The 22758-nt window shown below is 40.9% G+C and overlaps 15 non-coding genes across 15 annotated transcripts; all 15 read left to right on the top strand.

The window, feature by feature from the left end:
• Positions 1 to 1985: 1985 nt before the first annotated feature.
• On the top strand, positions 1986 to 2059 carry TRNAI-AAU (transfer RNA isoleucine (anticodon AAU)). The gene has a single exon. It is a non-coding gene; the product is annotated as a tRNA-Ile (tRNA).
• A 134-nt stretch (positions 2060 to 2193) lies between these two features.
• On the top strand, positions 2194 to 2268 carry TRNAI-AAU (transfer RNA isoleucine (anticodon AAU)). Its single transcript has one exon. It is a non-coding gene; the product is annotated as a tRNA-Ile (tRNA).
• Positions 2269 to 2390: 122 nt separating this feature from the next.
• Positions 2391 to 2464, top strand: TRNAI-AAU (transfer RNA isoleucine (anticodon AAU)). Its single transcript has one exon. It is a non-coding gene; the product is annotated as a tRNA-Ile (tRNA).
• A 130-nt stretch (positions 2465 to 2594) lies between these two features.
• On the top strand, positions 2595 to 2668 carry TRNAI-AAU (transfer RNA isoleucine (anticodon AAU)). The gene has a single exon. It is a non-coding gene; the product is annotated as a tRNA-Ile (tRNA).
• A 133-nt stretch (positions 2669 to 2801) lies between these two features.
• TRNAI-AAU (transfer RNA isoleucine (anticodon AAU)) lies at positions 2802 to 2875 on the top strand. Its single transcript has one exon. It is a non-coding gene; the product is annotated as a tRNA-Ile (tRNA).
• Positions 2876 to 3007: 132 nt separating this feature from the next.
• Positions 3008 to 3081, top strand: TRNAI-AAU (transfer RNA isoleucine (anticodon AAU)). Its single transcript has one exon. It is a non-coding gene; the product is annotated as a tRNA-Ile (tRNA).
• Positions 3082 to 3214: 133 nt separating this feature from the next.
• TRNAI-AAU (transfer RNA isoleucine (anticodon AAU)) lies at positions 3215 to 3288 on the top strand. The gene has a single exon. It is a non-coding gene; the product is annotated as a tRNA-Ile (tRNA).
• Positions 3289 to 3421: 133 nt separating this feature from the next.
• On the top strand, positions 3422 to 3495 carry TRNAI-AAU (transfer RNA isoleucine (anticodon AAU)). The gene has a single exon. It is a non-coding gene; the product is annotated as a tRNA-Ile (tRNA).
• Positions 3496 to 17932: 14437 nt separating this feature from the next.
• Positions 17933 to 18005, top strand: TRNAV-UAC (transfer RNA valine (anticodon UAC)). Its single transcript has one exon. It is a non-coding gene; the product is annotated as a tRNA-Val (tRNA).
• A 931-nt stretch (positions 18006 to 18936) lies between these two features.
• On the top strand, positions 18937 to 19009 carry TRNAV-UAC (transfer RNA valine (anticodon UAC)). Its single transcript has one exon. It is a non-coding gene; the product is annotated as a tRNA-Val (tRNA).
• Positions 19010 to 19095: 86 nt separating this feature from the next.
• Positions 19096 to 19168, top strand: TRNAV-AAC (transfer RNA valine (anticodon AAC)). The gene has a single exon. It is a non-coding gene; the product is annotated as a tRNA-Val (tRNA).
• A 725-nt stretch (positions 19169 to 19893) lies between these two features.
• TRNAV-AAC (transfer RNA valine (anticodon AAC)) lies at positions 19894 to 19966 on the top strand. The gene has a single exon. It is a non-coding gene; the product is annotated as a tRNA-Val (tRNA).
• An 863-nt stretch (positions 19967 to 20829) lies between these two features.
• On the top strand, positions 20830 to 20902 carry TRNAV-AAC (transfer RNA valine (anticodon AAC)). Its single transcript has one exon. It is a non-coding gene; the product is annotated as a tRNA-Val (tRNA).
• Positions 20903 to 21627: 725 nt separating this feature from the next.
• Positions 21628 to 21700, top strand: TRNAV-AAC (transfer RNA valine (anticodon AAC)). The gene has a single exon. It is a non-coding gene; the product is annotated as a tRNA-Val (tRNA).
• A 529-nt stretch (positions 21701 to 22229) lies between these two features.
• Positions 22230 to 22302, top strand: TRNAV-CAC (transfer RNA valine (anticodon CAC)). Its single transcript has one exon. It is a non-coding gene; the product is annotated as a tRNA-Val (tRNA).
• Positions 22303 to 22758: the final 456 nt, after the last annotated feature.

The following is a 22758-nucleotide window of genomic DNA, read 5'->3' as shown; positions in this document are numbered from 1 at the left end:
AAAACTAAGGACGTAAAATCATTTATATAGCCATGTAGATTATTCTTCGGAGCAAACAAACAGGTCCTGTTTCACTAATTGTAATAATACGCTAGTAATACGTTTTTCTTTCCGCGAATCACTCGCTTTACTTTTATCTCGTCAAATCACTATTCTAGAATGCTAGAATGAACTAGAATGCTATTACATTATAACACTGGATCCCTTTTACAACTAAATTCAATCCAATGTCTTCTCTTCAAATATACAAATACTCAAAAAGTTTATCCGCATAGTATATACAGAAAAGAACTATAAAAACGCCTATTTTTCAATATTTTGCATTGAAATCCCTAGCAATTACTAGATACACTGCACGTACACGTAGGTATTTCATCAGTCGACCGTCCACGTCAAATGGTCATGTCTTTCTTTATGAACAGAATTTCATCGTGTTTTTCCTTTGTTTTGTAAGAGACGCCTCTTCAAACCATAATCGATTTATACGTAGTCAAATAGACGGCTTTCCTTTCATACGTCTCACATCTAACTGGCTTGCTAACGTAAGCAATAATCGCCTTCTTTATGTGATGCATGGTCGCTATTTGATAATGGCTGTAATGCTCAAGACTACGGTGATTCTCATGATGATTTAGGTGGATAACATTATTATGATGACTCGTATGATGGTGACCTTCGTGCTGACTTATACGACGGTCAGTTCCGTTATGAACTCGAACGTGTCCACTATCATGGTGTTCGTCAAGACCCTATGGATCCCTCGATGGACCTTACATTTTCCATGTGCTTCTCCGTCACCATGATGGCCTCCGGCCGGTGACAGTCGGCTAAATCCAGCTAGAAAAGCTATGTCTGCTTAATAGAATAAAATAAGTTTAAAATAGGTTTTTGGTGCTTTGTGGTTCGGAATGCCTCATAACTTCCGATCCTAGACTCTCGCTTACCGTAAGCTGAGCGCACTTGGACTCGATGGAGATGACGTTAATATTGTGTAACTAACTATTTTGAAAGCGCATCATTACATACAATTAATTCTCAGCACGCTAGAAGGCACGTTTAAGTAGATACAATACTTCAATACCGACAAGCTAAAATACGCCTACTGCATGTAGACGGACCCGAATATATATATGATCGCATATTTCTTGTAGCATTCTCCCAATTAAACCGATGCTTAATTTATTGATCACTTCCAAATAACCTATTCTAATAAAGCACTTTTAATAGACAACGAGTCGCGTGGCGTCATATTCATCACACAAAAATTACAACAAATCTAATCTACCGTAATCTAACGTAATCTACGGTGAAGTAGATTTTCGGTCAAGAAAGGGCGGAGCGCCTTCGACTCGGTGACCAAAAGTAACTTTGCTATCGGATTAGATTGACTGTCGAAGGTTTCGTATAGTTAAGATTCTGACAATAAAGAAAACTTACGAGCATCTAAAACAAATGGGGAACTGAGATAGGCACCTTCGGCTTGAACGGAATTTTCTCATTTCGCAAAAAGAGTTTCGATTCAGACAACGGTCATAAAAACGCTTTGGTTGTTCTCCGTTTCTTACATTGACGCATTTTGTTGCTAATAACACCGACGCTGACTTGACGGTCCATTCACTCTTATGGCTTTTAATGTGGTAAGATTGCCCGTAAAGTTTTTTTTCTAACCAACAATAGGCAATTCAAAACACGTTGGCGAAATTTTGAACGAGATTTTTTTAATATAATCATTCTTTAATCAGATCAGCACAAATGGTACCTAAATGGCTATATTTACATGTATAGAAGATATTATACAGCGCTATTTGACTCGAGTTTTATTTATCATTTTTACTTGCGCTGCATGTATATGCGAAAATGAAAATGGATGTGATTATACATATTAGTCCTATTTGAAAAAACTAACAACGTTCTGCTCTTTTCTGTGAAACATCCATGTCTGATAGTGTTAACTAGGTTGTATGCTTCGCGTACCCATTACATCGGGCCTATTAGCTCAGTCGGTTAGAGCGTCGTGCTAATAACGCGAAGGTCGTAGGTTCGATCCCTGCATGGGCCAACCCTGTTTTGTTAAACAATGTTTGGCGAGGCTGAAGGATGGCTCCGTCCTGCGATACACGTGTAAATAATTGACGATAATCTGTTAGTGTTAGCTATATTCTATGCTATTACTTCGTAAGTAAGACACGCTATCGGCCCACTAGCTCAGTCGGTTAGAGCGTCGTGCTAATAACGCGAAGGTCGTAGGTTCGATCCCTGATGGGCCGACTTTTTTGAATAACGTTTGAGGAGTCTAAGACATAGCTGCGTGTTATGTTGCATCAAGACAATCGACGATAGTTCGGCACTATTTGCCATATTCAATGCTATCACATATATCATGCACCATGGGCCTACTAGCTCAGTTGGTTAGAGCGTCGTGCTAATAACGCGAAGGTCGTAGGTTCGATCCCTGCGTGGGCCAGTAGTTTTTTGAACAACGTTTGAGAAGCCTCAAACATAGCTGCGTGCTATGATACATGAAGGCAATCAACGGTAGTATGGCGTTGTTTTCTATATTCTGTACTATTACATCAGAAGTGACAAGCGCTGTGGGCCTACTAGTTCAGTTAGTTAGAGTGTCGTGCTAATAACGCGAAGGTCGTAGGTTCGATCCCTGCGTGGGCCAAAAGTTTTTTTTTGAACAACGTTTGAGGAGCCTGAAACATAGCTGCGTGCTATGATACATAAAGACAATCGACGGTAGTCTGGCATTGTTTACTATACTCTGTGCTATTACATCAGAAGTCACGAGCACTATGGGCCTACTAGCTCAGTTGGTTAGAGCGTCGTGCTAATAACGCGAAGGTCGTAGGTTCGATCCCTGCGTGGGCCAAAAGTTTTTTTTGAACAACGTTCGAGGAGCCTGAAACATAGCTGCGTGCTATGATACATAAAGACAATCGACGGTAGTCTGGCATTGTTTGCTATACTCTGTGCTATTACATCAGATGTCACGAGCACTATGGGCCTACTAGCTCAGTTGGTTAGAGCGTCGTGCTAATAACGCGAAGGTCGTAGGTTCGATCCCTGCGTGGGCCAAAAGTTTTTTTTTGAACAACGTTCGAGGAGCCTGAAACATAGCTGCGTGCTATGATACATAAAGACAATCGACGGTAGTCTGGCATTGTTTGCTATACTCTGTGGTATTACATCAGAAGTCACGAGCACTATGGGCCTACTAGCTCAGTTGGTTAGAGCGTCGTGCTAATAACGCGAAGGTCGTAGGTTCGATCCCTGCGTGGGCCAAAAGTTTTTTTTTGAACAACGTTTGAGGAGCCTGAAACATAGCCGCGTGCTATGATACCTAAAGACAATCGACGGTAGTCTGGCATTGTTTGCTATACTCTGTGCTATTACATCAGAAGTCACGAGCACTATGGGCCTACTAGCTCAGTTGGTTAGAGCGTCGTGCTAATAACGCGAAGGTCGTAGGTTCGATCCCTGCGTGGGCCACCATTATTTTACTGAACAACGCTTGAGTCTGGAACACAGCTGCGTGCTGCGATACATATATCGACGATACGTCAGATTACCAACATAGATATTTGCTAATATTGAACGCGGATCGCCTCTGTATAAACAACAAAGTACATCAAAGTCCTTCAAGAACGAAATAGAATTTCAGTAAGCGGGAGTCCAATCAGGAAACAAAGAGATCCCGTATCATCTCTTAGAAGTGTACGTGTTACCACTCTTGCGAACAGACTCAGTCTTGTAGGTACTGGTGCACAAATATATGTGATCCCTAATTCAAGGAGCAAGACCTCTGTTATAAGAACGCACGCATAATCCTATAAATATCAGTAGAGGGACCTAAACTACGTCGATGGTGGAAGCAGTGCGAAAACCTTTTTTCAATTAATTATATTGTAGGTCACCGATAATTAGCGTTAACGCATTCCCTCGAATCGGAAGAACGACAGAAGAATTTTAAGTATAGAATTACTCGGAACTGCATCGCAAAAATGAGGTAAGTTCAAATCTGTGGTATAATTTTGATATAGCTTTCATCACAGAGTTGCTATGCTAGAAAGTTGTTCTTATCCAAATAGCAATTATCAGTGAAAGTTCTGACATGGTCAAAAAATGGGTAAGACAAGTAGAAAGCCCAGCGAAGGCATTATTACAGTAGAAAGCATAGAATACATTGCGAATAAATGTTGCGTAAGTGAGCTCATTCTTTGCGCATGTAACTATTACTTATTTATGTATTAGTAACGTTTCGAGAACCGACCATAAACAGGTTAGAATAAGCCATTTCGCACCTGCTGCAATATATTAATCCTTTTTGTCCTTACGGGAACACGTGGCAGTTTACGTTTGGATTAAGGCGTTGACATATTTGGTTGTAAGCATTTCGTACGAGAAGCCAGCTGTGCGAGGCATTGTCTAACGGTATAGATACCAGACGAAAAACACTAAATATTAGTTCGTGTGATATAAATGTCACATCTTTAAAAAAAAAATAGTACTAATTATGCTTATATTGATTAGTATAGGACCAATTTGAAACTTTTCAGTGTATGACCGCTAGATAAGCTGTATCATTAAGCTGTAACATACTATGGATCCCATATTAGCCATGACTGTACCTAGCAAACAGCCCACTAATTCAGCGGTTTGGTGTCGAGCTGATAACGCGAAAGTTGTACGTTAGATCTCAGAGTAAAGCAACGCTTTTCAGGCTCTATCATTATCGGCAATAACAGATGCATGAAAATGTAGACGCGTGAATATGAATTTGCCAGAGCATTAGACGTGTATATACACGACCGCTGTGGTTTATGATAACATTATATCATGGCTAGGACTATACAGTGGCGTCGATACCACTATGAATTGAAACACTAATTGCTCTCACAACGCTGTCTGTTGTCATATCCTCTCTCAGCTTGACTTGCGTAAGTCAGATAGTGAATCATTTAAAATTTATCGCCCCCCTACTCGTTGTGTGCTCACTGAACCGTTACGGGCTATATGGACCTTAGTCAAGACAAAAAGAACCTACGATAGGAACCGTCGCGCCCAATCGAAATTAGAGTTTCACCGTTGCCTAAATCACAAAACTGAAAAGCCCGCAGTTTCTTACGCCGTCACAGCAAACGGAATGATATTTAATTCGCTTTGTTCGTCGGATGCAACAGAAATGTTTATAGCGACCACGTGTTACGCCGCCACTTGTACAGCCTACAGAGGGTATAGAACGTGCAGGGTCGAACACACTTGTCCAACAAAGAAAAAAAGTCAAACAAAAATGGTGAAAATTACTGGTAAGCCTACACCGAAGCGGAGGCAGTTATATATTGGTGGAATTGTTCAAGGAATCTCATTTTTCAAACCACGATACCAAAGCTTACGAAGTGGGGAAAAAAAATACTTGACCCAAATTGGCGACCTGTGACAAAGGCGTTAGCATAATTTGAAAAGAAAGGTGTTTTACTTGATACGTGGCATAAATAGGAACCGAGAGGTTTCATAAAGCCCTCTAATTCATGAGGTTCGCAAGCTTAATAGTGGTTAGTAGGCATTGATACCATAATTATGAGGCTGTTCATGATTGCTTATAGCGGGCAACCTGGGAGAACTGTATGTACGCAAGACCCGTAGCATTTCTGTTCATATCAATGTTATTATTAGTGCTGTTTCTACAGGAAAAATATTAGTTTAATTAGTTAAAAGACAGTTTCATGGTCAAGAAGAAGTAAGGTAGCCAAGTATATATATGTTAAGTTGTATGTCACCCGGAGACAAAAAAGCAGATCTGCGTTATGCGAAACCATTGAATTGAAGCCACAGTACAATGGATAAGTATTGGATGTGGTAACATAACTGAATGAATTCTTGGTTGATTCAAGCTACTCCGTGACGTGTAGTATTATGTTGTAGCAGTCATATATTTAGTCAGCTCCTAGATACAAATAGATGAACTCGCCGACTCTGGTCCGTCCTTTTTACCACTTGTATAACTAATCCAATTCATGTATGTTCCACGAGCTCACCCGGACAAAAATTATACAATATACCTACCTCATAACCCTTTTATTTAAACAAAAATTCCTTAACACCTACTTCATTTTGCTTTTTACTGACGTCCACATATGCTGAAGTAACTTGAATATCTGTGGCATGTACAATGCGAGCTGTATAACTGGGAGAATTACTAGGTGTTTGTTAAGTTGAAAGTTGGATTGCTAGGCGCGAAAAATGGACCCCATTTCGGTCGAGGTCGATAAGGGCCCCATACGGTAAACAAGTGTCTAATTGACCCAAAAAATGAACACCAGATTATTATTAGGCATCTTGAATGTATGCAATTTTATCAGAAATTTTGAGCCTTAGAATCCTATAGACTGAGTAAAGCGCACAAAAAAACGAGAATTTTCAATGACCCTCAATATCTTGCTTAGCACGGGGAAACACGCAGTCTGCATGATATGTTTCTGCACAGAGCTGTCACCGGTGATAAGGAGTGGTATCTCCACGTCCACACAAAAGAGAGAAGATGCAGCTAAAGCCAGAGTTAAGCCACGTCTCCATCTAAAAAAAAATGATAATTTGCGTTTGGTGGGGCAAAGGTCCCATACGCTAGAAATAACTTGAGAAGACGGCTAACAAGGATTTGTGTATGGCCTAGTTGCGTAGAGTAAACGACATTATACAAGAGAAACGGCCCAATAGAAACGGTAATGACAACAATCGTGAAAGCTGTCTTGCAGAAGCTTGAGTGCGAGATTATTTTGAACGTATTATATCCTCCAGACCTCGCTACCGCAAATTATCACCCTTTCGTATAATTGGCGAATAAAAGTCGGGATTTGACGCTTGACAGTCAAATGAATCTTAGAATTCGGCTGGACGAGTTTTTTACAAGAATAATGCGTCAGTTGATCGAGAGATTGGATAGAGTCGTAGAAAGTAGTAAGACATACATGACACATTTTTTTCTTACTAGAATTTGCACAAATCACTGTGTTTTTTGTTAGGTAAAAAACAAAAACAAAAGAAATGTTTTAACGTAGTAAGTCTAATATTCTGTTGCACTTATTTCACTTTACCACTATCATATATATCTGTTTCATAATTTTCAAATCGGCATAATATATTAGTTCTCAACCACTTGCGTATCAATGCGTACTTCATCCCTCAGCTACGAACATAGGCACGTCAGTATCTAACATGAAAAAGGCTGTCTGCTTTATGTGGCTAAAGAGCAAATACAATATATAGCATTTAGTAATCTTCGATACTTGTCAAACAAGACATCTAAGAAAAAGGTACAACTCAACAAAAAACGAAACCTTTAAAAAATATTTAGCTAACTGCCACAGTATGCTGTCTTGCCCATGCCCAGAGGCCCAGATGATTATCGCACACAGAAAGCGATCAAACCGACAACACCACGAGCGGCATTATACACGGATGTGGGTTTACAGAACCGGAACTCATGATCACGCTACCTGTCTATCAAGTTCCGCACCGACTTTGCGGAACGAACTCTTACGAAAGCACCTTGTTGCCCGTCAAACATCATTGGCGGAGGTAGGCAATTCTTTATCCTTCTAAGACTGAAACAGAAGAAAGTTGTACAGCCTTTTTACACGGCAGTCTACCGTACAAGGGTATTGGATTACGCGTTTGAACGAATGGCAAAAATGATGATATATGTTGCCGGTCGTTCGATCTCGACGACCTCTCGGTTACGACAGTCTTTTTTACCTATATAGGGTGTTCGATTGTCCGTTATGAGTCTGCTCAACCTGCACACCTTCGATCGCAGACCACATGAACCACATATGCTAACTCGGTCCCAATTGGACCGTTGGATGGAGCGGTCGACAATAATTGTGTATTACATTTGTAGGAGCGTTCAACGATAGAATTCAGCTAGGTGCCCAAGTACTCATGTGATTAACAGTTATTTGGTGAACCTCAGTTTGACGTAAACGGCTACATTAGCAAATCGAGGCTTAAAAAATACGAGGACGATGATAAAAACGTCCGCCCCAGCCCAAGAAAATGTGACCGCTAGATCTCACCTTGCGGTTTGCTATGATCGTCATTAACCATTTTCCATAATTTTAAAGGGCCCTTCAGCCGAGATTATACATACACTAGAATGGCACAGCATGAAGACAGAATCAAAGGAAAAGGTAAACGTATCCGATGTTTTCTCAGTGCAAACGAACTCGCCCTGGACGTTGGAACTCCCTCTACATATAGAACATATGCTTGTGATACCGTGGAACAGGTCTGCCTTCATGTCTATCTCGTACCATGTGAAGTTCCTCGATCAGACCATATGTCTTTATTGTCGTCTGCGTAAAACATATCGTACATAGAATAAAACGCAAGCAGTAAGGGCGGATCGTCTTATTGGAGTAACTCTATCGATAACTTCAAACACATTCGGCGAGCACAGAAATTAACTAGCGCTAGTAATCACATAGACTATATAATGTTCCGAATGAACTAAGTTTTGTTTCATATCGATACACGCAAGCACCCGAATATCACTAGCACACGTGACGATTTCTGTCTTTGTATATGATCAGCATTATGATACTTACGTATTTAGATTCGAAAACTGAGAACGAGTGATTCTACTTCCTCCAACACCTGCAAGTTAATCTATGCCGTACGGTCTGCTAGCTATGAATACAGTTCTCAGTGAATCTCACATCGTGAGTTCGAACGCTAACGCCGCAGGTTTTAGGTCCCTCCGTTCACCTCGTAACTACCATCTAAGCGCTCGTCCACAATCGATGCGATCAACCGACCTAATATTCCCTGCGTGCAGCAACCTGCGTTTCGGTGGCTTACGTGCATTAGTTACCCTCGATTCGATTTAGCCTGGCCCGGTTAAGCTCGCTGCATTTAACCTCCCTTCGGTTTGCCTTACGTCGTGACCTTGAGCTTACTTGCCACAAGCTTAGAGCTGCTGCAAGCCATGCTCCCACTAGACTCTATCATGGCACAGGGTCCATCCGAGCCAAGAGACCGGCAGGTTTGCGCTCGTCAGGTTGCCGGCTGCAACCTCGCCAAGAGCACGGAGCAGACGCCGGTTCCATCTCCGCCTCATTATTTTTTTTTCGATGCACAAACGAAGCAACTCAGCTAGCGCCTTTCCCACGAGACGATACGCTAAAACAGGGTGATAACGCAGGTACTTTGAGGGTACAAGGGAAAGAATGGCACGAAGAGGCTAGAGTTGAAATCTCATGAGGCTTTTTAGCTGATGAGTTTATTTTTGTTATGAATTGAAGAGAAAGGAAGGGAGGGAGAAAGAGAGAGACGGGGTAGAAAAGGTCAAGGCGACGAGCAACCAGCCGACCGTTCAGCGGGATAAAAGTCCGGCCATTAAGAAGCTTTAGATAATGAACTATAGCTATGACTATCTGGTTTTATGATGCTTGCGTGTCTTAAGGAAATAGGCAGTGTTTATATAAAGTAGAACAATAAAGTAGTTGTAGTAGTACCTCTGTAGTAACTCGAATTCTATCAAGTCTACAGGGGCAACTTTGTACTAAAAAAATCTGATGCTGAATGATTGTCGCCATGGGGAGATTCGATGATCTAAACCTTCGGCGAATACCTAAGCATTGCTCATTTGTGGCCCAATCAGTTCGCGTTTTCCTGATTCCTCACGTTGACGATTTGACAACGTTTGCTGCCACATAAATTCAGCCGAGATTTAGTATCAAAAACGTGTGTAGTTTACGGCTGGGCTGGTAGGACGTCCAAGAGTTTGTTTTTATTGGACGTAAAAAGTTCGCATAAGCCATTATTGTTGCGTCCCTCTTTCTGATCCTTGGCAAGGACACTCTAGCTGGCTTTCAGCTGAGACTGGCAGTGGCTAGTTGAGAATTGAAGCCCGAAGATTGCGCAGTCCTTTGGCTAGGGCGGGTAACGCGTCCGTTGATGTCTAGAGGCTACCTTGAGATAAAAGACGCTAGAAAAAAACAGCATTTGCTCCCCTTCACGACTCAGGCTGCGTGTGTACGCATGGCATGATGTACTAGTGGCGAAATACCTTCATTGAGCCATTGCGAATATGTTCCTATTCCTACCTTCTAGTTAGGTTCTGTACTCACCGAAGGCCGCCATGTATAACAACTTAAATGCAAATTGCGAAACGTTCAACCGTAAGGGTGAATCATAGGTGAAGCTCCAGAAGCCTCTTAGTTCACAACGCGATCTCCTACCTGGCAAAAGCGACTTATATAGCATGGTTTATGGCTTTGCTATTGACAACAATTGCCGTATAAGCGTATGGAGTATTGTCGGGTAGTAAGATTGCGTCTCCGTGAGGATGCAGTCGTGACGAGCTCGCTTACTAGATTTAGAGATACGTGAAATGGCTTAGGTTAGAAACCGAATATGGGCAGCTTCTTCTAATGTTGGAAAAGTCGCTAATCGTCTGAAGCAATATTTGCTTAAGGTAGTACTGGGAATATGGGCAGCTTCTTCTAATGTTGGAAAAGTCGCTAATCGTCTGAAGCAATATTTGCTTAAGGTAGTACTGGACGCGATACTCGAAACAGTCATAAAAGTTAGCATTGGTATAACAGATCTAAGAAACATCGACGCCTTTAAGCATGCGCGATCAGAATTCTCTGGACGTGTATATCGAAGAGTTGTAATATCAGAAAATAGAATAATGTTCAATACATGACAACCATATAGTCATACTTCAAACTTTATTAATGATTTGAAATATTAGGTGAAAAGGTAATTCTGCTTTGCAATATATTTTTAATATTCTATCTTTCGGGGTAACTTATATTAAATATATAACTTTTGTCCAAGATTTTTTGGTCACCAAAATTACCTAGAATCAAATATTGTTAGTAGCAACTTAGTGGGGCGGGCGGTGTTCGGTCCAGTAACTTAATAGCATAAAGAAAACCTGCTCCTGCTACAATTCAAGCAAAAAACGCACTTTAGAAAGCTAGCCCGTTCTAAATTGAGTAAGGGTATAGAATATGCAGATAGCAAAGGTAAAAGAGTGTCGAAACAACATTTTAGTGTGAATTAAAATAATTTTAAAAGTATATCGGCTATAAAGTTCGTTGATACGGCCAGAAATGAAAAGCGGAAAGGTACGAAAAAGAAAGAAAACGTGATAGACTCGACAGTTGTACACGTTGCCATAGCAACTATCCTCGACAAGAATCTTGTAGAAGGACTTCATTGTTGTTGCTTATTTATCGTTCTAATTTCTATTACTTTCCTTTACTAAAGTTGTGTTAAGGCGATTTTAAGCAGCAGCGATTCCTCCCGAGGTAAAGTTATTACATTAAGTCTTTGCTAAAGGCACCTACTTCGCAGACCGTATCCCATAAGCATTTGTGTACTGATATCTAACAGTGTTCATTCACGAAAACCTGCCAATCACGCTGCCAGCCAGTTCAATTTCTTCACGGAGCTGTTGAAAAATTTCCGTGTGCCTGCAAATTGTGTATGTCAGCAAATCTCCACGCCGCGTTGGAGTGCCACGACAGCCCGCAAACCAAGCCAAACGGTTGGAGATAAGTACATTTCAGCCGAACCCGAATGAGCGGGATATAGCTGGAAGGCGTCGGCGGCGAAGGTCGGTCGCTACTCCAACTCCGAAGACTCGCTCCAGATGGGTTTTGGTCGCCAAACGTCAGACTAACCAGCCTTTAATTTTCTTCGCCTCCAGTCGGATTCCCTACTTGTCCCTCTCCTATTTCTCTCTCCAATTCTACACGACGAAACGGCATCGGGACTCCGGTCCGCTCTAGCAAGCTGCGGAAACCCAAGGGCTCTCTCAAGGCCCAGCTAGTCGACCGGTCAGCCAGTCTTCTGAGGTTCAGAGGTCAGGGAAGAACTGTTCCGAAAAGATAAGCGAAGGTCACAAGGTGCCATAGCGGCCTGCGGCCAAAATCCGTGTGCCAGGATTACCTTGGAGCAGAAAGTCGTACAAAGCTTCATCTCCCTCCCGTTCGAGCTAACGTCCCTTCGGTATTAGCCCATCGCTAAAGACCAACCTAACCAGTGGAACCGACAGTAGAGTCTACATTGCCAACCTCGTCGAACAATGGGTCATCTCTGCTGACCCATGAATCCGCACAACTAGAACCTATAGCCAAAATGTTGCTGTCGGTTTGTTAGCGGTCTACAAACTCTCTGGGAGTTAGCCTAACGTATGATTATACACACAGATCTAAAAATACGTTCAGCTCCAAGCGATTTGGCGGAAATAACATGGAGACGTCTCGTTCGGATGAGATACTGGTTGGATTTTCGTACAATGGTGCATCTGCGTACGTCAACTTTCGTAGAAGCTGCGCTTTTAAAAACTACAGTACACATAAAGTGCAGCCTACTATATTCTCGAAGAGGTAATATTTGTTCGACGATCAAACTAAGGGGTATCTACTTGGTTATTAGGAGCTCCCAATGCTCTTAACCAATTAATTCTACAAACAGACAACTGAAAGGGTATCTTATGCTCGTGAATAACAAAAAACGTTACGTAGGCTACTCCATCTGAATCCGAAATTTCTATTGCGGATTGATTTTAAAGCTGTATCCAAACAAAAGTCTATATTTCAACTAAATTCTAAAAGCATATTTTTTAACGATCATGGCTGTTCCATATGACTACCATCCACTGCTAGTGTGGCGTCAGTTAAGGGTTTAAACTTTAGTTATTTCTTAAATGTTTTTTCCTTAATTTGTAAATATATTTTAGGAGTAATCGTGGGTGAGGCGGTATTGGTAGCTGTAAATCAATCAAAGTGTCGCTTAAATATGCTATATAACTGGACGACATTTTGGGCTAATAACAGGCCAAAAGAGGCGCTTTATAAAGCAAAAAAAAATCTAAAAGATCCTGTATAAATAACTTAGGTATATAAAAAAAAAAAGTTTTTTTAGCCAATCTAATTAACTTCTGAATCTTTTATATTTAAACCTATATTAAAATCTTCCGGTTTTATAGAAATTTTTCTTGATTTCTTTTTAGAAGCTACATGAAGGGAGGTAACAATCTAACTTAGATTGAATAAGCTCTTATCTTCGCGTAACTTCCGACAACGACACACTGTTTTCCGCCATAATGAGTTCATTGTTTCTAGAACTATCTAGAAATTTAGTTTTGTTTAGTGCTGGAGCTGCCGGATGCCCATAAAAGTTTAACGAGACTCAGGTGGAGCATATTCATGTTCTATAGTCGTTCTTAGAAGTGGCAATACTGCAAATAATAATAAAAATAATGCAAAACGTATTGTTTTAGAATATGGTCATATGAAAATAAATTATATCGATACTTTAGACCCGACTCCACAGTTTTAAGAAATCGTTAGATAAATTGAAAAAATAGACGGATATTCATAAAGATTCATCTTCCGTTGATGGCATGTTAACCTGGATCTCATTGGCGGAGTTACACATAGTAGAGGCATTAGATGTTACATATTTTTCGTATTACTATAAGTCTATAGCGGAAAAACGGTAAAGTCTCGATACCTCAATATTTTTTTGCGGCTGTGACAGCTGAATGACATCTACTCCTGGTAGTCAACATAATTACAATAAATCAACATTTTCATGACAGTAATTGCTTCAGAGTGTGCGCCTACTATGCTTTTTCTAACTTCCAGCCTCCAAGCAAACTGCCTATTCTAACTAAAGCCTATACATAGTTTACAATGACTGAACATGCCTTTCAGATGCTATATAGCGTACCTACGTCCCGCATGCGAGTGCTTCTTGGCTCTGCTCGGAAACTAAGCTTAATTTTTCTTTCTTCTTTACTCCACGTTTGCATGTCTGTTGCAGTCTTAAATAGATCAAACATTAGCAAAACCTATCTTGGCGTGGTCTAGGTGTTGCTGTGTGCTATTGTTCCTCGATTTATCGTGTTGCGTTTATTTTTTCCACGCAGTAATAGTTTGCGTATTATCGCTATAAGATCCCCTTTCTCTCTCTGTTCAGCGTTTTATATAGTAAGGTTCTCAGTCAACAGCAGATAACATGGCCGTTTCCCTACGCAGCCGGACGAGGTGAGAGTCCGGCGCTTCTGTTCGGGTTGGAAGCCTGGAGGTCTATGAGGCCATAGAAATAGCTTGAGGTCTTCAATCAACGGGCGCTCTACAGCACCAAGTGACACCCGTACCCCACCGTTAGGATAACTTCTTCACCGTCCGCTACAACCTGAAGGGCAAACGAACCTCTAAAGTCGAGAAGCCAACAAAGGCCAGCAAGAAAACTGGCTGAGCGTTCACAAGACTTGAACGACACCAATTCATGCTAACACAAGCAACTCTGTGTTAAGAAGGGCCACTAATGGATCTCCGATGGATGAGAGTGACCTTCGGCTTTCTTTCAGCAACGGCTGCATCGCCTTACTTAGTAAAGTCATATGGCCGATTGAGCGCTCACTTGCTGGTCCGCTAAACTAGTGGTGAACTCTGATTCGTCAGGCTAAATTTCGGGACCTGGCATCCTGATTCCCCGACCTGGCGTACTCCGTCAGGCAGGGCAGCCTTAGCTGCCAACGATATTGTGGTATCGGCGTAGCCTTTGGCATGGAGGTCAAGATTTGTTATGCAATGAAACAGTTAGTAGAAAACGGCTAAGACACGAAGAAATGTGCGCCGAAAGTACAGAAAAGAATCGAACTTCTTTAACGAGCCGACTCGACCTTCAATCCCGAGAGTATATAGCAATAGAATTGCATACGAGAAAAGACCAAAAAAACATTAGAGTAGCCAATTTCCGCTTACTTGGTACTTACCAAACGTGACGAGCGAGCACAAGGCTAAACAGTACTAATAGTAATACGAATAATGCTAAATATATTTATATGGGCATTAGAACTATTACCCGTAAGTCATAAACAAGGAGCGCATTGGAACACTTAGCGATATTTCAGACAACGTTAACGGGTCCTCTAGTACCTCTCCTCTAGTAGTAAAAAGGTAACAAGGTATTTCTAATTAATTTTTCAGTTTTCTTTTTGGAATGAATGGCGTATCATCCCCTAGTAGAACCACAGAGTATTGCGACCAAGCAGACTGGTTCATTCCTATTATTAAGTTATACCAAAATAATAACGCGGGACACAAAGAACTTGAACAACGCATATTCTGAGAATGGAAAGAAATTGAAGAATATTTTCGACGACGAACAAGTTCGTGTTGCTAATTTATCTAAATAGGCCCACTCTAACCTGATTCAATAGTTGTGCCTGCAGGTAGGTATAGTTGGGTTCAACAAAGTGTAGGACTTGATGACGTCGTGTTTGGAAAAATTGTTAGAAAAGTACGGAGATTTATAGCTGAACAAGCGTTGGTTCAGAGATGCATTCGCCCTATATTCAACCTATATATATTCTTCTTTGATCCATGTCCAGGGATGTGCGCTTACTTTCTTACCGTTTACATAAGCATTCTGTCATCTATCTGTCCGAAAGGTGCGCAACTAAACTTGGGCTATTTGATACAACGATGACTGAATGGAAGGATCCCATCATCGTTTGTTAGCGACTATTTTAAATTAAATTCTATTATAAAGCTATTTTGTAACAAATATTGGTATTATAGAAAGCATTTCTACAAATGTTCTGGATCTAACTTACCGTAATGTTCATGTTCTAGTTACGGCTCTCTAACCTATGAGCATTATTCTTTGCAGCGTCATTCCTAAAAAATGTTGATCATATAATACCTATACATATGATAAAAAAAAAAAAAGCGCGCGGCCATCTTATTTAAAGGCAGGCATGTTTCGTTTCGTATAGAAGCAGGCATGATCTATCCATGTCGTCCTGATTACTACATACATAATAAAGTAAACTAAAGCGAGAAAAAATAACCTATATAGTCTATCTAATTAGAGCTGAGTAGTAGCTTGAGGCAAATCCAACGGTAGTAACGTTCGAATGTAATACTTAGTTAACCTCACTGATATTAAATATAGCTCATTCAAACCCTTCATTGTTATTGTTATCCTCCTCATAGATTTCTAATCAGATGCTGTTAGTTCTAATCTGATGAACTACATAAGCGTTCTTGAAGCGTTTGATCATCAATGAGAGTTGTAGCGATCGGGTACCCAAGCTCATCCATCTGGTAATAATATACAATTGCAACGGGTTAATCCTTGTGTCGTCGTCATCATCACCAATGGCTCAGGCACGTCTCAGTAACTGACGGGAGAATAGAGAACATACGACGATTAAATCTTGAAAAATAACTGAATCGAAATACGTGCTTGTTATTACTGTTGTTATTATTATTTGCTCTTGTTATTACACTCACGGTTATCCAAACCAGTTGATGGTATTCCTATTACCATTGTACGCATCTTGCAACTTGGCCCAAACGTTAAACTATAAAATGTTTAATTCACAAGAAAAATTATCATTGCGAATGCCAGCAATGGTCACTCACAGGTGCATGCTTGGTTTTGTAGTAGTATCTGATAGTTAGTAAACGGTAACTTCGGTAAAACTGAAATTATTTCTGACAGATGGACAGAATAGATTATGCGTTACTATCAAAACCTGATTTTGGACGTCTCTCGAAAAGAGCAAACTGAAGAAACCATCACGTTTACGCTTATCGTGCTAATATAATAATAATTTCTTTTAGTATGCTAGTAATAAATTAACATGCCGCCTTAATTGATCTAATGGATTCAGGTGCTGTCCTTATATCTCCCCTTAGTTAATAACACCTAGTTGTGTGGTACAAGCCAATTTAACACTAGAAAGCATTTGTTCAGAAAAATATTCTGGGCTATGCTAAACTATAAATAAATTAAAATTAAAAAAAAAACTAACTATCTTCTAATCATATGCGGCTGTATTGATTTAGGTACCACCCCTAACCACAACGCATAATAGCAGCTCGAGAAATTTTCGCATGGTACAACCACCCTAATCTAAACGAACTTTTCATCTATTTCATAATAGCATCCAGTGTGCTATTCCTAGGAGTTCAAAGTATTTTAGTTAGATGCAGGATATATGAAGCCAGTGAAAAATCAAGCAAACGCAAACTTTCCGTAATCATTAGGAAAAATATTTAATTTTCGAGCAATGTTTGTGATATTGTTCTTTAGCTTTGAGTTGTTTATCATCAAGTAGAATAAGATACCTTATGCTTTAAATTAACATATTAGAACTGAATGGGACCATGCGCCTAGCTATTACAAACCAATTAACTGCACCACTGATTCGATATATATATATATATATAATCAATTTGCGCTTGTTTTTGTGTTGTAAAAAGGTCCACGGAAATTTTTTTTGTTTTTAACAGTGTGAAACCAATTCCAGACCTGTCGTTCATACCATGTTCTATGGTATGTTCACGAAAAGCCCACATGGAGAAAAACATCGGAACTGCTATAACTACTATAACAAATCCTAGTTAATTGTATATGCCAATCACAAATTACTTGCAAATTAATTTTGCACTGCAATTACGGGTCGCATGCGAAGTTTTGTTATCAATAATAAGGCTTGGCCTCAAGGAATATATCTTTCGAATACATATAAACTATGTGATTCCGTTACTCGTTAATACAGCTCATATGCTCTACTGATGACAGGCACCGTGATGCAACAATTTGGATACACTGCAAAATTGTCAGGAAAAAATTTCAGGTGAAATAACGTAATATAACCCATTCATGTCTTATATATACGGATTTAATACACAAAAGAGAATAGATCTCAAGAGTTTTTGTGGTGTAGTGGTCATCACATCCGCTTTTCGTTGGAAGGTCCTAAGTTTGAGGCATGGTAGAAGCAATGACTCTTTGTCTTCAATTGACACCATGCAAAAATTATTATCGATGTTAAAGTTAATGGCTAGTTGTGGTTTAGGGCTAATTGTGGGTTTGAATGACCATGGTTTCTGTGGTGTAGTGGTTATCACATCCGCCTTACACGCGGAAGGTCCCAGGTTCGAGCCCTGGCAGAAACAAGAATATCTTTTGTGTACAATCGAGACACAGCACGGATATTTTTATCAATCTGCAGCTTTACGGCTAATTGCGACTAGCCGCATCAGATGTACTGCCAGTAGTCGAATCAGATGTCTGTGTGGTATAGTGGCCATTACATCCGCCGCGAAAGGTCCAAGCATAGTGTTTTCCCTGCAGAACCAGCAGTTTTTAAATTTTACCTAAAATTGCAATGAATGGATTTAAATATTCAATAGGTTACATTTAAAAATTTCAGTGTTGGATATAAATCAAAGTGGCCTTAGACTGATAAGCACCATGTCGCAGATGTTACCAAATCTGCTGAGAGTACGAGCAGAGGACATAGCAGCTGCTAAATGGACATGTTGAGCCTTGCGCTTCAGTAGCTTTAAGATTGTAGAAAAGGTTCCAGGTGGCTCAGCAGCTTAGCTCTTTTGTGCATAGAACCGGTTTTTCTACAATGCTATAGCTGCATTACGTAAAACAGTTAACTTGAATTCAATGGGAAAAAACACTGGTAATAAAAGCTAAATCTCGAAATGCTATTATCATGGTTTAGTAGTATCTGTAGTTAGTAATAGGTCGTATTATCGATGCACACGATGATATATCGTTACTCAATAAATAATTGGAACAGTACGCCGGAGTTCGAATTACCTCTATTCACAAAAAACACGACACAATGACAAATAACTTTCGTCCACCGTCGAGACAAATGCGGACGTTACTGTCAATATTTCCTCTTAGGGCTGTGAGTCTCGACTATCATTGTTTGTGTGGTGCAGTCGTTATCACATGCGAATTACACGCGGAAGGTCATAGATTCGAGCTCTGGCAGAAACATCAATTTTTTGGGTTTACAATTCAAGCAAATGCAGACATTACTGTCGATTGTCGTTTGAGGATTGATTTTGAGTTAGAACGCCAGTTGTTTCTGTGGTGTACTGGCTATCACATCCGCCTTACACGCGGAAGGTCCCAGGTTCGAGCCCTGGTAGAAACACAATTTTCCTGTTTACAATCGAAGCAAATGCAGACATTACTGTCGATTTGTCGTTTGAGGATTGATTTTGAGTTAGAACGCCAGTTGTTTCTGTGGTGTAGTGGCTATCACATCCGCCTAACACGCGGAAGGTCCCAGGTTCGAGCCCTGGCAGAAACACAAATTCTTTTGTCTACAATCGAGGCGAGTGCGGACATTACTGTCAGTATTTCATTTTAGGGCTGTGAGTCTACGCCATCATTGTTTCCGTGGTGTAGTGGTAATCACATCCACCTAACACGCGGAAAGTTCCAGATTCGGGCTCTGGCAGAAACGATTTCTCTTGCCTACAAACAGAGGCAAATGCGGACATTAATGTTGATTTTTCATTTGACGATTAATTTCGTATCACAACCGCAGTTGTTTCTGTGGTGTAGTGGTTATCACATCCGGGTCACACGACGAAGATCCCAGATTCGAGCTATGGCAGAAACACATGTTTCTTTTATCTACAATCAAGGCAAACGCGGACATTAATGTCGATGTATCATTCGAGGATTGATCTTCTGGCAAAACACCAGGTGTTTCTGTGGTGTAGTGGTATCACATCCGCCTCAGATGCGGAAGATCCCAGATTCGAACTCTACCAGAAGCGCAAATATCTATTGTCTACAATCAGGGCAAATGCGGACATCACTGCCACTATTTCACTTTAGGGATGTGAGTCACGATCATTATAGTTTCTGTGGTGTAAAGGTTATCACATCCGCCAAACACGCGGAAGGTCCCAAATTCGAGTTCTGGCCGAAACACAAATTTCTACAGTAATGTATACAATCAAGGCAAATGCAGACGTTACTGTCGATTTGTCGTTTGAGGATTGATTATGTGCTAAAAAGCCAGTTGTTTCTGTGGTGTAGTGGCTATCACATCCGCCTAACACGCGGAAGGTCCCAGGTTCGAGCCCTGGCAGAAACACAAATATCTTTTTGTCTACAGTCGAGGCAAATGTGGACATTACTGTCAATATTTCATTTTAGTGTTGTGAGTCCACACCATCATTGTTTCCCTGGTGTAGTGGTTATCACATCGACCTCACACGCGGAAGGTCCAAGATTCGAGTTCTAGCATAAACACAAGTTTCTTTCGTCGGCGGTCGAGCCAAATGCGGATAATACCGCCAGTGTCTTATTTATCAACGTTTCTGTGGTGTAGTGGCTATCACACCCACCTTCAACGCAGTAAGTCGAAAGTTCGAGCCTTTAGAGAAACACAGTTTTATCTACGGTGGAGTAAAATGCGGACATTCGATGTTTCGTTTGAGGATTGATTTTGAGGCAAAATTATAGGTGTTTCTGTGTGGTGTAGTGGCTATCACATCCGCGTAACACGCAGAAGGTCCCAGATGCGAGCTCCACCAGAAACAATTACTTTTTGCCTACTATTGAGCCAAATGCGGACATTACTGCCAACATTTTACTTTAGGGCTGTGAGTTGCTATCGTCGCAGTTTCTGTGGTGTAATGGTTATCACATCCGCCTCACACGCGGAAGTTCGCAGATTCGAGATCTGGCAGAAACGTAAATTTCTTTTGTCTACAATCGAGGCAAATGTGGACATTAATGTCTATTTTAATGCTTCATTTGAGGATTGATTTTGTGTCACAACCTCCGTTGTTTCTGCGGTGTAGTGGTTACCATATCCGCCTAACACGCGGAAGGTCCCAAATTCGAGCTCTGGGCGAAACACAAATTTCTACAGTAATGTGTATAATCAAGGCAAATGCAGACGTTACTGTCGATTTGTCGTTTGAGGATTGATTTTGTGTTAAAACACCAGTTGTTTCTGTGGTGTAGTGGCTATCACATCCGCCTAACACGCGGAAGGTCCCAGGTTCGAGCCCTGGCAGAAACACAGATTTCTTTTGTCTACAACCGAGGCAAATGCGGACATTACTGTCAATATTTCATTTTAGGGCTGGAATCTCGACCATTATTGTTTCTGTGGTGTAGTGATCATCACATTCGCCTTACAACCGGAAGGTTCCAGATTCGGGCTCTGGCAGAAACGATTTCTCTTGCCAACAATAGAGGCAAATGCGGACATTGATGTTGATGTTTCATTTGACGATTAATTTCGTATCACAACCCCAGTTGTTTCTGTGGTGTAGTGGTTATCACATCCGGGTCACACGATGAAGATCCCAGATTCGAGCTATGGCAGAAACACATATTTCTTTTATCTACAATCAAGGCAAACGCGGACATTAATGTCGATGTTTCATTCGAGGATTGATCTTCTGGCAAAACCCCAGGTGTTTCTGTGGTGTAGTGGGTATCACATCCGCCTCAGATGCGGAAGATCCCAGATTCGAACTCTACCAGAAGCGCAAATATCTATTCTCTACAATCAGAGCAAATGCGGACATCACTGCCACTATTTCACTTTAGGGCTGTGAGTCACGATCATTATAGTTTCTGTGGTGTAAAGGTTATCACATCCGCCAAACACGCGGAAGGTCTCAAATTCGAGCTCTGGGCGAAACACAAATTTCTACAGTAATGTATACAATCAAGGCAAACGCAGACGTTACTGTCGATTTGTCGTTTGAGGGTTGATTTTGTGTTAAAACGCCAGTTGTTTCTGTGGTGTAGTGGCTATCACATCCGCCTAACACGCGGAAGGTCCCAGGTTCGAGCCCTGGCAGAAACACAAATTTATTTTGTCTACAATCGAGGCAAATGTGGACATTACTGTCAATATTTCATTTTAGTGTTGTGAGTTCACACCATCATTGTTTCCGTGGTGTAGTGGTTATCACATCGACCTCACACGCGGAAGGTCCAAGATTCGAGTTCTAGCATAAACACAAGTTTCTTTCGTCAACGGTCGAGCCAAATGCGGATAATACTGCCAGTGTCATATTTATCAATGTTTCTGTGGTGTAGTGGCTATCACACCCACCTTCAACGCAGTGAGTCGAAAATTCGAGCCTTTACAGAAACATAGTTTTGTCTACGGTGGAGTAAAATGCGGATATTCGATGTTTCGTTTGAGGATTGATTTTGAGGCAAAATTATAGGTGTTTATGTGTGGTGTAGTGGCTATCACATCCGCGTAACACGCAGAAGGTCCCAGATGCGAGCTCCACCAGAAACAATTACTTTTTGCCTACTATTGAGCCAAATGCGGACATTACTGCCAACATTTTACTTTAGGGCTGTGAGTTGCTACCGTCGCAGTTTCTGTGGTGTAATGGTTATCACATCCGCCTCACACGCGGAAGGTCCCAGATTCGAGCTCTGGCAGAAACATAAATTTCTTTTGTCTACAATCGAGGCAAATGTGGACATTAATGTCTGTTTTAATGCTTCATTTGAGGATTGATTTTGTGTCACGACCTCCGTTGTTTCTGCGGTGTAGTGGTTACCATATCCGCCTAACACGCAGGAGGCCCCGATTTGAGTCCTGGTAAAAATATAAATTTCTTTTGTCTACAATCGAGACAAATATAGATGCCAATATTTCATTTTAAAACTGTGAGTCTACTCCACGATAGTTTCCGTGGTGTAGTGGTTATCACATCGGCATTACCCGCGGAGGGTCTCAGGTTCGAGCTATGGTTGAAACACATTTTTTTTCTATTTACAATTGAAGCAAATGCAGACATTACTATCGATTTATCGTTTGTGGATTGATTTTGAGTCAAAATGCCAGTTGTTTCTGTGGTGTAGTGGCTATCACATCCGCCTAACACGCGGAAGGTCCCA

Source organism: Varroa jacobsoni, unplaced genomic scaffold, assembly GCF_002532875.2.
Source record: "Varroa jacobsoni isolate VJ856 unplaced genomic scaffold, vjacob_1.0 scaffold_1053, whole genome shotgun sequence".
Taxonomy (NCBI): Eukaryota; Metazoa; Arthropoda; class Arachnida; order Mesostigmata; family Varroidae; genus Varroa; species Varroa jacobsoni.
This window is presented reverse-complemented; position numbering and strand designations above follow the sequence as displayed.